The sequence below is a fragment of the Neophocaena asiaeorientalis genome, unplaced genomic scaffold (assembly GCF_003031525.2).
Source record: "Neophocaena asiaeorientalis asiaeorientalis breed wild unplaced genomic scaffold, Neophocaena_asiaeorientalis_V1.1 scaffold373, whole genome shotgun sequence".
NCBI lineage: Eukaryota > Metazoa > Chordata > Mammalia > Artiodactyla > Phocoenidae > Neophocaena > Neophocaena asiaeorientalis.
In genome coordinates, this window is record NW_020172993.1 from 731,817 (window position 1) to 740,187 (window position 8,371).

Genomic DNA, 8,371 nt, shown 5'->3' on the forward strand with positions numbered 1-8,371 from the left:
AGAGGCCCTTTACCCCAAAAAAAAAAAAAAAAAAAAAATAATTATTATTATTATAACAAATAAATAACTACAAACCATTAAATAGATTCCTTTTTAAATTAAGGGAGAATTTTAGTTTAACTAGATAAGACATTAAAATCCTTAGAGGAGCTTTTCTGGTAAATTATTAATAATAAAAATAAACATTGTATATTATACTGAAAAACTGGTCAACACATCTGATGTTTCCATAACTCATTTTTGCTGTTATGGAAAATCATAGCACATACTGCTCTCCTAAAGTGGCAGAGATTCAAGCCAATGAACAGTAAAATTCAAGGAACTATTCATAGGCTTTAGTATTACTGACATTTTGTTCCATTAAATACCAATTTCCTAAATATTTACGGAATGACGATTGTGTGAAATATACCATTTTAGGGGCGGCTGGGGATAGACAGAAATTTCATAGTGGGAAAAGCCACTGAAATTATTTAGTTTACCTTTCTCATTCTATAGTTGAGAAAAACCAAAGCAGACAGAGAGGATCAGAAGCTGGGGGGTGAACAATAAAGTCTTAACCTTATTTCTAAACAAGATACAATGTTAGAAATCAGGGCCTCATTCTTGCTGTCTTTATTTATATGAACAAGAAGAGGGAGACGCCAAGAAGGAAGGCTTGATTTTGACTCTACCCAGAGAACAGGATTAAACGCAATCTAGGGAAGATTTCGTGAAACAAATTAGCAGTACCTGATGAACTGAGGATGAGAAATATGGGCCGCCAGGATAGATTTTATGTTTTATAAAGAAGGAAAGATGGAATGAAGAGGTAAATTCAAATAGCAAACTGATCCTTTTACTGTTTATATTGTACACAGACATAAGAGAGAACGAGTGTGAGAGTATGAAAGAGTATGGATTCCAGGTTCGGCTATGAACCTTTGTGTGCTGTGTGATGCTGGTTAGTTACTCTACCTTTCTGGATCCCAGTTTCCTCGATTATTCAATGAGGTGTCTGACTAGGTAATTACAAAGATTAAATCTAGCACAAAATTCCCAAAATCTCATGGAAAGAGTTTTGTCTCAAAATAAGAAAAACCTGCTAAGTACTGAAGTTGTTCAAAAATGACATGCACATCATTATAATTATTCCCCAAATCTCCTTGAAAACCGATCCACTGGCTCCCTGCTACGGACTCAATGTTATGTCCGACCCTCCCAAATTCATATGTTGAAGCCCTAATCCCCAATGTGATGGAGATGGGGCTTAAGGGAGGTAATTAGGTCATAAAGGTGGACCCTTCATGAACAGGATTAGTGCCCTTATAAGAAAAGACATAAGAGAGATCCTCTCTTTCCAGGCCATGTGAGGTCATAGCAAGCGGGAGTCTGCAAACCAGGAAGAGACTCTCACCAGAAATTCAATTGGCCAGCATCTTGCTCTTGGCATTGCCAGCCTCCAGAACTGTGAGTGATAAATTTCTGTTGTTTAAGCCTTCCAGTCTGTGGGGACTTCCCTGGTGCTCCAGCGGTTAAGAATCCACCTTTGAATGCAGGGGACGTCAGTTCCATCACTTGTCGGGGAACTAAGATCCCACATGGTGTGGGGCAACTAAGCCTGTGTGCCACAACAAGAGAGCCTGTGTGCTGTAACTACTGAGCCCACATGCCACAACTAGAGAGCCCATGTGCCACAACTAGAGATCCTATGCACTGCAACTAGAGAAGCCCATGCACTGCAACAAAAGATCCTGCATGCCACAACTAAGACCTGATGCAGTGAAAGAAAGAAATAAAATAAATATTTTAAAAAAAGAAGCATTATGACCTGACCTAAAAAAAAAAAAAAGCCTTCCAGTCTGTGGTATTTTGTTACAGCAGCCTGAGCTGACAAAGACAGTCCCCAAACCTATGTCATACCCTAGCAGCTGCACCAGTCCAATAAAGCAAGAACAGGGGGTGTGTGTGGGGAGCCCAGGAGTCAAAGCTGGGAAGCAGAAAGAAGCAGCCCAAAAAAAAAAAAAAAAAAAAAAAAAAAGAAAGAAGCAGCCCATGCCAACTGCTATGGCCTATAGAAGCCACTGATGGACATTAACCACGAGATGGTAAGATTTTTATTTAGAAAGGTTTCTTTGATGACAGTGTGGAGAACAGGACAGATTTGAGACACTGCTGGGGAGACTAGATGTGGTAGCTCAGAAAAGAAATTACGCAGGTGGAGAGAAAACAAGGCTGTGGAATTTATTTTAAGAGGCAGAGTCAACATGACTTAGGAAGAGTAAGAGGAATTCACAGACATCCATCCCAATCCCTTTATTTTACAGATGAGGAAACTGAGGGCTAGAATTTACTTGTTCAAGAATCTAAAACTAACTAGTGGCAGAACTACAACTAAAATTTCAGTCTCCTATCCCCAACACTCTCCCCGCCTGCCCACACCCTGCAACAGAATACACTACTTAATACTTTAAAATGTTTTTCAGGGGAAGGAGCCATATTATTCCTCCTTAGCATTCATTTTCCTCACTATGAAACAGATCTGTATAGACTAAGTATTTTGTCTTCCTTCATTAATCCATTTTCTACTCACTCCAGTCAACTAGATGGTTAATTCCATTTGGTTGATTTAAACACACACACACACACACACACACACAGACATTTATTTTGAGACTTAAACATTCTTCCCTCCTACCTCCTACTCAGCTGTAAACAGAGGACAAAAAGTACTTGCTTTGATATCACCTCTTACGGGGATGGTGTTTTTCTGGCCAAAATACATGAAATTTGGAAATACTAAGGGGTAGAAAGGCTGGAGTGTGAGTAAAGACAGGCTTTCTAACATCCAGAGCTGTGCCATCCAACCCAGCAGCCACTAACTACATGTGGGAACGGAGCACTTGAAATGCACTTGGTCTGCATTGAAGTGTGCTGTACGAGAGCATATATGCTGGGTTCTGAAGATTATTAGGAAAACCAGAATGTGCAGGATCTCACTAATTTTTTAATATTCATTACATGTTGAAATAACATTTTAGATACACTGGGTTACAACAGCCAGGACACAGAAGCAACCTAAATGTCCATCAACAGAGGAATGCATAAAGAAGATGCGGAACATATATACAATGGAACATTACTCAGCCACAAAAAGGAACAAAATAGTGCCATTTGCAGAGACACGGATACACCTAGAGACTGTCATACATAGTGAAGTAAGTCAGAAAGAGAAAAACAAATATCATATAATATTGCTTATATGTGGAATCTAGAATAATGATACAGATGAACTTACTGGCAAAGCAGAAATAGAGACACAGATGTAGAGAACAAACTTATGGATACCAAGGGGAAAGCGGGGGTGGGATGAATTGGGAGATTGGGATTGAAATATATACACTACTTTGCATAAAACAGAAAACTAATGAGAACCTACTGTATAGCATAGGGAATTCTACTCAGTGCTCTGTGGTGACCTAAATGGGAAGGAAATCTAAAAAAGAGGGGATATAGGTATATGTATAACTGATTCACTTTGCTGTACAGCAGAAACTAACACAACACTGTAGAGCAACTATATTCCAATAAAAATTTAAAAACTAATTTCACCTGTTTCTTTTTACTTTTTTAATGTGGCTCCTAGAAAAATTAAAATTCCATATGTAGCTCAAATTAAATATCTTTTTTTTTTGGCTACGTTGGGTCTTTGTTGCTGCGTGCGGACTTTCTCTAGTTGTGGCGAGCAGGGGCTGCTCTTCATTGCAGTGCGTGGGCTTCTCATTGTGGTGGCTCCTCTTGTTGCAGAGTACGGGCTCTAGGCATGCAGGCTCAGTAGTTGCGACACACGGGCCCTAGAGCTCGCGGGCTTCAGTAGTTGTGGTCCGTGGGCTCAGTAGTTGCTGTGCGTGGGCTCTAGGGTGTGCGGGCTTCAGTAGTTGTGGTGTGCGGGCTCAGTAGTTGTGGCTCGTGGGCTCTAGAGTGCAGGTTCAGTAGTTGTGGCACACAGGCTTAGCTGCTCTGTGGCATATGGGATCTTCCCGGACCAGGGATCGAACCTGTGTCCCCTGCATTGGCAGGCGGATTCTTAACCACTGTGTCACCAGGGAAGTCCCTCAAATTAAATTTCTATTGGACTACGCTACTCTAGAAATGTACAACATAACTTGAGAAAGAAAATGACATTCATAAATAACATCGTAGCTGCCAGGCAGGTGGTAAAAAATGGCTGAAGAGATAAATTCTGTCTAAACTAGTCAGGAATCAGGATCCAATCCCCCAAAGCCTGAAAGAAAATCCCAATAAAATAAAGTCCTGGTTTCCATCTCAAATTCTAGAGTGAGAACTATCTCCTGAGAATTTGATCCAAGAGAACCTTCTAAGGATATGAATTCCTCAACTAATCTTCAATCCTCAAACCCTGCAAGTTCATAAGTTGAAGGAGTATTTTCCTAATTCTGAGGGATCCAGGACATATCTAACCAGGGTTCCTTTAAGCCAGAAACTCTTGCTTGTCAGGACAGAGCCTAACAGAAAGTTTTGAGCTGCTTCCAAAAATCTGAGGAATGCTTAAAAGGCTGGGTGCGTGAGACGCTCTCCTTGGTACTGAGACCTCTGCCTCTGGTTGAGCTCAGTCTTGGCTCTGTGCCTGCGGGCTGAACCCCTCTGCCTTATTTGCTCTGCTTGAACACCCCCATCTCCATACCCTCCTCATATTTCAATCACTGCACTCACCATGTCCTGTGAGGGTATATTTATGCATTCATCTCTTCCACTGGAATGGGCTCCTTAACGCTAGCAACTGCATTCTATATTCATCTTTGTACACCAAGTACAGAAGTTGGTATAAAGTAGGCACTCAATAAATAATGTTTAGCTAATACTTTTACCTGTGCTACTTTACAATCTGCTAAGCGTCCTCTGCTGGGCTGCACCAAGTGTAGGAGAGGCTTTAAGAAAGACACTTGAGATGTCATTTTTTTTTTTTAGGCAGAGATGGTGTGTGTGTGCGTGTGTGTGTAGGAGACACGATGGAAAATTCCAGAAGAGGGAAAGAGAAAGATCAAAGACCCAGAGGGGTAGCAACAAGGTATGTTCAGAACATGGCAAGCCCTGTTTAGCTGAGTTTGAGGGCTGTGAGGGAGGGGTGGGAGAAAAGCCTTATCTAATGACTAAAGAGATTGCTAACCTCAGGCAAGGAATACAAGCCTCAGAAAGATTTTATTTACGGTACTGACAGCATAAAAGTATTTAAGGGAACAACGGGCTGTGGGGAAGAGGATCCAAGGCAAAAACAGCAATTAAATAGTTACCAGGATAATGAAGGGGAGAAAGGGCACCTTGGGTTTGATTTTATGGGTAGAGTTTGTAGAAAATTAGAACTGGGAAGGAAAGTCTTTAGGAGATGGCAAGGAGTGGGGGAGCTACCTGAGGGGAGGGATGTATTGGCAAAAGAGCATTTGGGAAAGTTCTGCTATGTGATCAGCAAAAATTCCGACACACAAAAACTAAACTACAATCTAGACGATTTTTCAGAAATTTCACAATTGGGCTGATGTAACTGAATGTTACTCTATGTCCTACAGACTGGCCAAGGAGAGCACCAGCGCACCAGGTTATAGGCTGGTTGCATTTTGTTTTATTGCTTTAAGCCTCTTGGCTCTGACTTTCTGCATATTCGACTCACTATACTTGCTACTGCTCTTTAAGTGTGCACTCAGTTACTTGTTCTTAGTCAATGATCCCGTCTGTTTTTAGATGCTGTCTGCTACCTATTTCATCCTTTTATTATTAACGGTTGGGTACCAATTCTGTGTGAACAGGAAGCACTCTCCTTTACCCTAAGAACATTGCTTACTGAAATATTCCTATTTCTCTGCTTTAAGCCACAATAGCCTGTCACCCGGATTGTTACAGCAGCCTCCCAATCCAGCTCCTGTTTCTCCTCTTATTCCCACACAGAGGCCACAGAGATCCTTTAAAATAAAAAGCAGATCACACATACTGCTCAAACCCTCTAAAAGCTTCCCGTGATATTCAAAATAAGCTCCCAATTCCCTGCCACGGCTATGAGGTTCTACGCAACTGGGCTTTTGTCTGCCTGACCAAAGGCATCCCCTACCATTTGCCCCACTGTTGACTACGCTTCACGCATAATGGCTCCTTTAGTTCCATGGACTCAACAAGCCCTCTCCCAGTTCAGGCCTTTACACTAGCAGGTCCCTCCGCTGGAGATGCTTCCCTTGGGTCTACGCATGCTTCAGTCTTCAACATTCAGGTTTCTGCTCAAACGTCACTTTCTCAAATGCTCACGTGTCCCACCTCCCACCATACTCTCTAACATGGCATTCCTCCTCCCATCTCCACAACTTTGCTCCACTTTACTTCCTTCATGGTATTTATTATAATCTCAAATTACTGTTCAACGATCTTGAGATGCTCATTGGTGTTCCTCCAGCATCTCCTTGGCACTCACCCTTCCAGGCACACTGATGGCTTCCTACTGTCAGCATCTGCCACTCTCCACCTGGAGGGTTTCCCTGGAGTGCTCGGCCCCTGTACAAGGCAGTCCTAAGAACCGGGAGCTGACACATGACCTGAGTGGGCACTCATCCAATGACCAATAGGAGTTGGCAGATAAATGTCCCAGCCTTCTTACCACGTGCTTGGGACAACACTGAGGCATATTCTAACCGTTTCCCAAAGCTCACGATGGGACTGAGTTCCACATGCCCACAGGTAATAAGGTAACCTGCTCAGTATTATACCCCAGTGGGCTTTCTCTCTTTCCTAATCTCAAGGCCCCACTCCCCTGTCGGTGCTTCCCGGGACCAGCTCCCAAATAAATTATTTGCACTCAAATGCTCATCTCAGAGCCTTCTTTTGGGGACCCAGCTTACTTCTTTTTATCCTTTTCTTCTTTTCTCTTCTCTTCCCTTCTTCCTCTCTCTCCGCACCCCTTACAATTGAACGTCTTTGAAATTATGATCAACTTCCAGTAGATGGCTTGTCACAGTTTACCTGGTAGTCTCAAATGACAAAATTAAAACAATTTAGTAACAGGTTTGATGGCCTTTATTCGAGGGGAAACAATCCACAAGCTGGGGAAGCACAGTGCCTCATAAGCGGTGGTGCACTGTTCCCAAGGGATTTGGGGCCAGAGTGAGTTTTATAGAGAGAGGCAACTCAGAAGTAAGGCATGATCGGCCAGGAGGTCAGGCATTTCCTTGTAAGGCGAGCAGGTCCTGTTCTCTAGAGTAAGGTAAGTTAGCTAAGCTGAGGTGGAGGACTGTGATTGGTCTAAGTTAGGATTCCCCGACAGGTGTTTCCCGTAAGCGCAGGCTGACTTAGGTTTAGATTTGTGACGTGGGCTGGGCCCCTGGGTCAGCCCCTGTTTCCTAGGTCCCTATACATAAATTAACTTCATCAATAACATCTTTCTTTTCATGATGTTACATAAAAGAGATTACTTGTCAATTACTTGTTGATTGGGACCCCTGGTAGACTATAGACCACACGGAAGCTTGTCTGTTTTGATGTTTATTCTCCACTATATTCCCGGTATACTGAACAGTACCTAGCACAGAATAGATGCTTTATTACAACACTTGATCAAGTGTGGAATGGAGGGGATAATATCGCCTCCCTTTCAAAGCCACAATGCACTCCTCAGGAAGACAGGACATCGAGGTCCTTTATAGAGCAGACTAGCTTCATCATGGGACTGCAGAGGACCAAGAGGCAATGCTGGTGGCTGCAAGAAACAACAGCACTATTGGGCTGATCAGATAAAGGCTCTCTCTACTGAGCACAGCATTTGGGATAGATTTTACGATTGGAGTTCCTAAGATTTCATATTTGTTTCACTTTAGTATTTGACAACTCAGAAGGAGGGGTGAACCTGGGGAGGGAGATACTGGACTTACTGCCACCATGACAGGTTTAAACAATCCATTAGGGACTTCCCTGCTGGCGCAGTGGTTAAGAATCCACCTGCCAATGCAGGGGACACGGGTTTGAGCCCTGGTCCGGGAAGATCCCACATGGCGCAGAGCAACAAAGCCTGTGTGCCATAACTACTGAGCCTGTGCTCTAGAGCCTGCGAGCCACAACTACTGAGCCTGTGTGCCACGACTACTGAAGCCCGTGCACCTAGAGCCCGTGCTCTGCAACAAAGTGAAACCACTGCAATGAGAAGCCCGTACACTGCAACGAAGAGTAGCCCCCGCTTGCCGCAACTAGAGAAAGCCCGCACGCAGCAACGAAGACCCAATGCAGCCAAAAATAAACAAATAAAATAAATAAATAAATTTTAAATATATAAATAAATCTAAAAAATACTCTTAAAAAAAAACAACAAAAAGACAATCCATTAACGATTTGCAGAGATGAA